Below are 9,257 nucleotides of genomic sequence, written 5' to 3'. Positions count from 1 at the left end.
TCCATAGCTTAAAATGATGTGTAGTGTAACGGTGTAATTTGCTGCTCACTGGTTCATGACGTCAATTTTGAAGATTAAAATGGTGCAGTGCAAAATTATATTGCCTTTAATTTATTGAAAGTTTTTTTTTTTAGCTGACCTAAAGATGATTGAAAGGAGCTTTTTGGATTAATGTTAAAGGTATGGTGGGGCTAGCGGTGTAGGTTGCATCTTGTTGCTAGACGCAGTAGATGATCGGATGTACATTTATTCTTTGTTGAATCTATTTTTGCAATGAGAAAGGTACATTCTTGCAACCTCATTAATATTACACATAACAAAGGCAAACCATTGGGCGCAAATGTGGATTGGACCGATCAGTCCATTTAAAAAAGAAAAAGAAAAAATAGAAAAAAATTAAAAGAAAAACAACTTAAAAAAGGGGGTTGGGTTAACTATAACAGTCGGTGATTTTACTGATGATTTAACACTGTCGGTTTTCACCGACAATCTTGTCAAGAATGGCAAGACTTAACACGATTACCGACCACCTTAACAGTATCTTTTATTTTTCGCGAGAAAGTAATTCTAAACCAACAATCTACCTAAACAATGAAAAATAAACATTATGCATAACAATTTAAATCACATATTCACAAGACTGAAAAATGAAAAATCATTCTTTTAATCCAAAAAAAAAAAATGATTCTGTCGGCGATAATAATCGAGTTTTGTGGTTGTCGACTTTGGGGGGACTGTGAAGATGGTAATTCTCGACTGGATGTAACTCTATGAAATTTTAATTTCCCCCCCTTTTTTCTATCCTCCCTTTCTTGGTTCAAGATGAAGGTAAAATTGGTAGCAAACAAATATATATGTATTTTAAAATATCACATTTTTTAAAATGGTCTAAAGCCAATTCAGAAACATGGATGGGTCAACTGACCTTTTTTTTTCATTTACTTCCTTCCACCAACGATGCTTTGACTGTAATGGTATTCCCTCTATAGTCCGGGTCTAATGTTTACAATAGAGATGAATGGGTAACTGCTTCAAATCAACAGTAGGAGCACATAAAATTAATGGTGAAGGTATTCCCGAGCTCCGAATGATGTCTAGTGTAAGGGTGTAAGTTTTGATTTTCCTTTTTTTAAATGGTCAAAGGCCAATTTGGAAGTACAACAGGGTAAACTGGCCATTTTTATGTATTTCCTCCTACTAATGAAGCTTTGATTATAATGGTATTCCCATTATAGTCCAGGTCTAATGTTTAAAATGGGGATGAAAAGGTAATACTTCAATTCAAAAATAGGAGCTAATTGAATTAATGGTGAATGTATTCCATAGCTCTAAATGATGTTGAGCGTAATGGTGTAATTTGCTGCTCATTGGTTCATGACATCAATTTGAAGATTAAAATGGTGCAATGCATAATTATATTGCCTTGAATATATTAAAAGTTTATTTTAGCTGACCTAAAGACGATTAAAAGGAGCTTATTTGGTTAGTGGTAAAGGTATGGTGGTGCTAGCGGTGTAGGTTGCATCTTGTTGCCTGACGCAGTAGATGATCAGATGTACGTTTATTCTTTACTGAATCTATTTTTACAATGAGAAAGGCATATTCTTGCGACCTCATTAATATTACACATAACAAAGGGAAAGCATTGGGCCCAAATGAGGATTGGGCCGATCTGTCCATTAAAAAAAAAGAAAGAAAAAGAAAAAATAGAAAAAAATTAAAAGAATAACAAGAAAAGAAAAACAATTGAAAAAAATGGGTTGGGTCAATTGTAACAGCCGGTGATTTTTCTGATGATTTAACACTATCGGTTTTCACAGACAATCTTGTCAAAAATGACGAGACTTAACACAATTGCCAACCACCTTAAGGTATCCTTTTTTTTTTTTCTTTTTTTGGCAATAAAGTAATTCTTAACCAACAATCCACCTAAACAATGAAAAATAAACATTATGCATAACAATTTAAATCACATATTCACAAGATTGAAAAATGAAAAATCATTCTTTTAATCCAAAAAAAAAAAAATCTCTGCCGACGATAATAATCGAGTTTTGTGGTTGTCGACTTTAGGTAGACTGTGAAGACGGTAATTCTTGACTGTATGTGACACTGTGAAATTTTCCTTTTTGCCCCTTTTTTCTATCCTTCCTTTCTTGGTTGAAGATGAAGGTAAAATTGGTAACAAACAAATATATATGTATTTTAAAATATCACATTTTTAAAAATGGTCTAAAGCCAATTCATAAACATGGCCGGGTCAACTGACCTTTTTTTCATTTACTTCCTCTAACTAATGATGCTTTGACTGTAATGGTAGTCCCTCTATAGTCTGGGTCTAATGTTTACAATAGAGATGAATGGGTCATTGCTTCAATTCAAAAGTAGGGGCACATGAAATTAATGGTGAAGGTATTCCCGAGCTCCGAATGATGTCTAGTGTAAGGGTGTAAGTTTCGATTTTTCTTTTTTTAAATGGTCAAAGGCCAATTTGGAAATACGATAGGGTCAACTAGCCATTTTTATGTATTTCCTCCTACTAATGAAGCTTTGATTATAATAGTACTCCCATTATAGTCCAGGTTTAATGTTTAAAATTGGGATGAAAAGGTAACACTTCAATTCAAAAATAGGAGCTTATGAATTAATGGTGAATGTATTCCATAGATCTAAATGATGTCTAGCGTAACTGTGTAATTTGCTGGTCATTGGTTCATGACGTCAATTTGAAGATTAAAATGGTGCGGTGCATAATTATATTGCCTTGAATTTATTGAAAGTTTTTTTTTTAAGGTTACCTAAAGACGATTGAAAGGAGCTTACTGGATTAATGGTAAAGGTATGGTGGGACTAGCGATGCAGGTTGCATCTTTTTGCCTAATGTAGTAGATGATCGGATCTAAGTTTATTCTTTGCTGAATCTATTTTTGTAATGAGGAAGGTACATTCTTGCGACCTCATTTATATTACACATAACAAAGGCAAAGCATTGGGCCCAAATGAGGATTGGGCTGATCGGTCCATTTAAAAAAAAGGAAAAAGAAAGAAAAAGAAAAAATAGAAAAAAAATTTAAAGAATAACAAGAAAAGAAAAACAATTTGAAAAAAATGGGTTGGGTCAACGGTAACAGTCGGTGATTTTACCAATGATTTAACACTATCGGTTTTTACCGACAATCTTGTTATGAATGGCGAGACTTCGCACAATTGCTGACCACCTTAACGGTATCTTTTTTTTTCGACGGTGTGCGTGTATATATATATATATTTTGTGAGAAAGTAAAGTAATTCTAAACCAACAATCTACCTAAACAATGGGAAATAAACATTATGCATAACAATTGAAATCACATATTCACAAGATTGAAAAATGAAAAATCATTCTTTTAATCACAAAAAAATAAAAAAAAAATTAACTCTGTCGCCGACAATAACCGAATTTTGTGGTTGTCGACGTTGGGTAGACAATGGAGGCGGCAATTCTCGGCTGGATCTAACTCTATGAAATTTTCCTTTTTCCCCCTTTTTTTTTAGGTTACCTAAAGACGATTGAAAGAAGCTTATTGGATTAATGGTAAAGGTATAACGGGACTAGCGGTGCAGGTAGCATCTTGTTGCCTTATGTACTAGATGATCGGATCTACGTTTATTCTTTGCTGAATTTATATTTGCAATAAGAACGATACATTCTTGCGACCTCATTTATATTACACATAACGAAGGCAGAGCATTGGGCCCAAATGAGGATTGGGCCGATCGGTCCATCTAAAAAAATATAGGAAAAAGGGGCGGAAAAGGAATAAAAAGAAAAACTAGAAAAAAAAAAGGAAAAGAAAAGTATAAATGAATAAAAAAAGAAAAAAGAAATAAAAAATTGAAAAAAATTAGAAGAATAACAAGAAAAGAAAAACAAATGAAAAAAAAGGTTGGGCCTACTGTAACAGTCATTGATTTACCTACGATTTAACACTGTCAATTTTCACCGACAACTTGTCAAGAATGTCGAGACTTCACACAATTGTCGACTAACTTAACGGTGTGCGTGTATATATATATATATATATATATACGGTGTGCGTGTATATATATATATATTTTGTGAGAAAGTAAAGTAATTCTAAACCAACAATCTACCTAAACAATGGGAAATAAACATTATGCATAACAATTGAAATCACATATTCACAAGATTGAAAAATGAAGAATCATTCTTTTAATCCAAAAAAATAAATAAATAAACTCTGTCGATGATAGTAACCGAGTTTTGTGGTTGTCGATGTTGGCTAGACTGTGGAGACGGCAATTCTCAACTGGATGTGACTCTGTGAAACTTTCCTTTTTCCCCCTTTTTTTCTATCCTCCCTTTCTTAGTTGAAGATGAAGGTAAATTTGGTAACAAATTATATATGTATTTTAAAATTTCACCTTTTTTAAAATGGTCTAAAGCTAATTCAGAAACATAGCCGGGTCAACTGACCTTTTTTCATTTACTTCCTCCCACTAATGATGCTTTGATTGTAATGGTAGTCCCTCCATAGTCCAAGTCTAATGTTTACAATAGAGATGAAATGGTAATTTCTTCAACTCAAAAGTAGGAGCATATCAAATTAATGGTGAAGGTATTCCTGAGCTCCGAATGATCTCCAATTTAAGGGTGTAAGTTTCGATTTTTCTTTTTAAATAGTCAAAGGCCAATTTGGAAGTACGGTAAGGTCAACTGGCCATTTTTCTGTATTCTCCAACTAATGAGGCTTTGATTATAGTGGTAGTCCTATTATAGTCCAGGTCTAATGTTTAAAATGGGGATGAAAAGGTAAAACATCAATTCAAAAATAGGAGCTTATTGAATTAATCGTGAATGTATTCCATAACTCTAAATGATGTCTAGCATTATGGTATAATTTGCTGCTCATTGGTTCATGACGTCAATTTGAAGATTAAAATGGTGCAGTGCATAATTATATTGCCTTGAATATGTTGAAAGTTTTCCCTTTTTTTTTTAGGTTACCTAAAGATGATTGAAAGGAGCTTACTCGATTAATGGTAAAGGTATGATGATACAAGCGGTGCAGGTTTCATCTTGTTGCCTAATGTAGTAGATGACTTGATCTACATTTATTGTTTGCTGAATCTATTTTTACAATGACAAAGGTACATTCTTGTGACCTCATTTATAATACATATAACAAAGGCAAAGCATTGGGCCCAAATGAGGATTGGGCCGATCGGTCAAATTTTTTTTAAAAAAAAAAAAAAAAAAGAGGAAAAAGGGTGGGCGAGGAATAAAAAAGATAAACTAGAAAAAAAGGAAAATGAAAATAAAAAATGAAAGAGAAACAGAAAATAGAAAGAAAAAAAATAGAAAAAAATTAAAAGAATAAAAAGAAAAGAAAAACAAATAAAAAAAATGGGTTGGGCCAACTATAACAGTCGGTGATTTTACCGATGATTTAACACCATAGGTTTTCACTGACAGTCTTGTCAAGAATGGTAAGACTTCTCACATTTGTCGATTACCTTTACGGTGTTTTTTTTTTTATTGCGAGAAAGTAATTCTAAACCAACAATCTACCTAAACAATGGAAAATAAACATTATGCATAATAATTGAAATCACATATTCACAAGATTGAAAAATAAAAAATCATTCTTTTAATCCAAAAAAATAAAAAAATAAACTCTGTCGACGATAGTAACTGAGTTTTGTGGTTGTTGACGTTGGCTAGACTGTGGAGACGGCAATTCTAGACTGGATGTGACTCTGTGAAATTTTCCGTTTTCCCCCTTTTTTCTATCCTCCCTTTCTTGGTTGAAGATGAAGGTAAAATTGTTAACAAACAAATATATATGTATTTTAAAATTTCACCTTTTTAAAAATGTCTAAATCCAATTCGGAAACATGGCCGAGTCAACTGGTCTTTTTTCATTTACTTTCTCCCACTGATGATGCTTTGATTGTAATGGTAGTCTCTCCATAGTCCAACACTAATGTTTACAATAGAGGTGAAATGGTAATTTCTTCAACTCAAAAGTAGGAGCATATCAAATTAATGGTGAAGGTATTCCCGAGCTCCGAATGATGTATAATGTAAGGGTGTAAGTTTCGATTTTTCTTTTTTTAAATGGTCAAAGGCCAATTTGGAAATATGGTTGGGTCAACTGGCCATTTTTATGTAATTCCTCCTACTAATGAATCTTTGATTATAATGATAGTCCCTTTATAGTCCAGGTCCAATGTTTAAAATAGAGATGAAAAGGTAATGCTTCAATTCAAAAATAGGAGCTTATTGGATTAATGGTGAATGTATTCCATAGCTCTAAATGATGTCTAGTGTAACAGTGTAATTTGCTGCTTACTGGTTCATAACATCAATTTTGAAGATTAAAATGGTGCAATGCATAATTATATTGCCTTAAATTTATTGATTTTTTTTTAGCTGACCTAAAGACGATTGAAAGGAGCTTATTAGATTAATGGTAAAGGTATGGTGGGGCTAGCTGTGTAGGTTGCATCTTGTTGCCTGACATAATAGATGATCGGATCTACGTTTATTCTTTCCTGAATCTATTTTTACAATGAGAAAGGTACATTCTTGTGACCTCAATTATATTACATATAACAAAGGCAAAGCATTGAGCCCAAATGAGGATTGGGTCGATCGGTCCATTTAAAAAAAAAAAAAGAAGAGGAAAATAGGGGGGAAAAGGAATAAAAAAGAAAAACAGGAAAAAAGAAAAAGAAAAAAAATGAAAACAAATAGAAAAAAGCAAGAAAAAGAAAAAAAAAGGAAAAAATTAAAAGAACAACAAGAAAAGAAAAATGAAAAAAATGGGTTGGGACAACTTTAATAGTCGGTGATTTTACCGACGATTTAACACTGTCGATTTTCATCGACAGTCTTGTCAAGAATGGCGAGACTTCACACAATTTCCGATTACCTTAACGGTGTAATTTGCTACTCACTGGTTCATGACGTCAATTTTGAAGATTAAAATGATGCAGTGCAAAATTATATTGCCTTGAATATATTTATTTTTTTAGCTTACCGAAAGACGATTGAAAGGAGCTTATTGGATTAATGGTAAATGTATGGTGGGACTAGAGGTGCAGGTTGCATTTTGTTGCCTGACGTAGTAGATGACCGGATCTATGTATATTCTTTGCTGAATCTATTTTTGCAATGAGAAAAGTACATTCTTGGAACCAAAATTATATTACATGTATAACAAATGCAAAGCATTGGGCTCAAATGAGGATTGGGCCGAACAGTATTTTTGAGAAAAAAACGATGAAAAAAGGGGAAAGAAGGATAAAAAAAAAGTAAAAAGAAAAACCGGAACAAAAAAGGAAAACGAAAAGAATAAAGAAAAAAATAGAAAAAATCAAAAAATCAAAAGAAAAACAAATGAAAAAAATGGGTTGGGCCAAATGTCACAGTCAGTGATTTTGCTGACTGTTTAAAACTGTTGGTTTTCACCGACAATCTTGTCAAGAATGACGAGACTTCACATGATTTCCGACTACCTTACCGGTGTCTTTTATTATTATTTTATTTTTTTTTTGTGCAAAAAAGTAATTCTAAACCAACAATCTACCTAAACAATGAAAAATAAACATTTTGCATAACAATTGAAATCACATATTCACGAGATTAAAAAATGAAAAACCATTCTTTTAATCCCAAAAAAAAACCTAACCTTGTCGACGATAATAGCAAAGTTTTGTGATTGTCGATGTTGGGTAGATTGTGGAGATGGCAATTCTCGACCAAATCCGACTATGTGAAATTTCCCCCTCGTTTTTTTCTCTCATCTCTTTCATGGTTGAAGACGAAGGTAAAGTTGGTAACAAACAAATATATATCTATTTTAAAATTTCAACCTTTTTAAAATGGTCTACAGCCAATTTGGAAACATGGTCGAGTCAACTAACCTTTTTTTATGTACTTCCTCCTACTAATAAAGTTTTGATTGTAATGGTAGTCCCTCTATAGTCCAGATCTAATGTTCACAATAGAGATGAAAAGGTAATTGCTTCAACTCAAAAGCAGGAGCTTATTAAATTAATGGTGAGCGTATTCCCTAGCTTCGTATGATGTCTAGTGTAAAGGTGCATGTTTGATTTTTTTTTTTAATGGTCAAAGGCCTATTTGGAAATATGGCTAGTTCAACAGGCCATTTTTATGTATTTATTCCTACTAATGAAGCTTTGATTATAATGGTAGTCCCTCTATAGTCCAAGTCTAATGTTTACAATAGAGATGAAAAGGTAATTACTTCTATTCAAAGGTACGAGCTTATTGAATTAATGGTTGATGTCTAGTGTAACAACGTAATTTGCTACTTATTGGTTCATAACATTAATTTTGTTGATTAAAATGGCGCAATGCATAGTTATATTGCCTTGAATGAATTGAAAGTAAATTTTTAGCTTACCTAAAGATGATTGAAAGATGCTTATTGGATTAACATTAAGGTGGGACTATAAGTGTAAGTTCTCTCTCGTTGCCTGATGCAGTAGATGACAGTATCTACCTTTATTCTTTGTTGAATCTATTTTTGCAATGGAAAGGTAAATTCTTGATACCTCATTTACATTACACATATAACAAAAGCAAAGCATTGGGCCCAAATGAGGATTGGGCCAATCAGTCCTTTAAAAAAAAGAAAGAAGAGGAAAAAAGGGGGAAAACAAAAAAGGAAAAAAATGGGAAAAAATGAAAAAAGAAAAATTTTAAAAAAAGAACGAAAAAAAGAAACAAAAAAGAAAAAAAAACGAAAAAAATTTAAAAAATTGGGTTGGCCTGACTGTAAAGGTCGATGAAAATCTCCGACGGTCTTAATGTTCTTTCAGGAAAAAATTGGTTTAAATCCAATAATTTGCCTAAATAATGAAGAATCAACATTATACAAAACAATTTAAATCACAAATCCACAAGATTGAAAAAGGAAAAAATCATTATTTTAATCTCACAAAAAACTAACCTCGTTGGAGGTAATATCCGAGTTTTGTGGTTGTCGACGTTGGGTAGACTGTGGAGATAGCAACTCTCGATCAGATTCAACTATTATAGGTGACCGTGAATTTTTCCTTTTTTCTCCATTTTTTTTCTCTCATCTCTTTCTTGATTGAAGATGAGGGTAAAATTGGTAACAAACAAATATATATCTATTTTAAATTTTAAGCTTTTTTTTTTTTTTTTAAAGGGTAAAAACCAATTTGGGAAATAGGCCAAAGTAACCGGCCCTTTTTTATGT

Source organism: Olea europaea, chromosome 3 (genome assembly GCF_002742605.1).
Source record: "Olea europaea var. sylvestris chromosome 3, O_europaea_v1, whole genome shotgun sequence".
Classification (NCBI taxonomy): Eukaryota; Viridiplantae; Streptophyta; class Magnoliopsida; order Lamiales; family Oleaceae; genus Olea; species Olea europaea.
The sequence above is the reverse complement of the archived record's forward strand: the minus strand, read 5'-3'. Positions refer to the sequence as shown.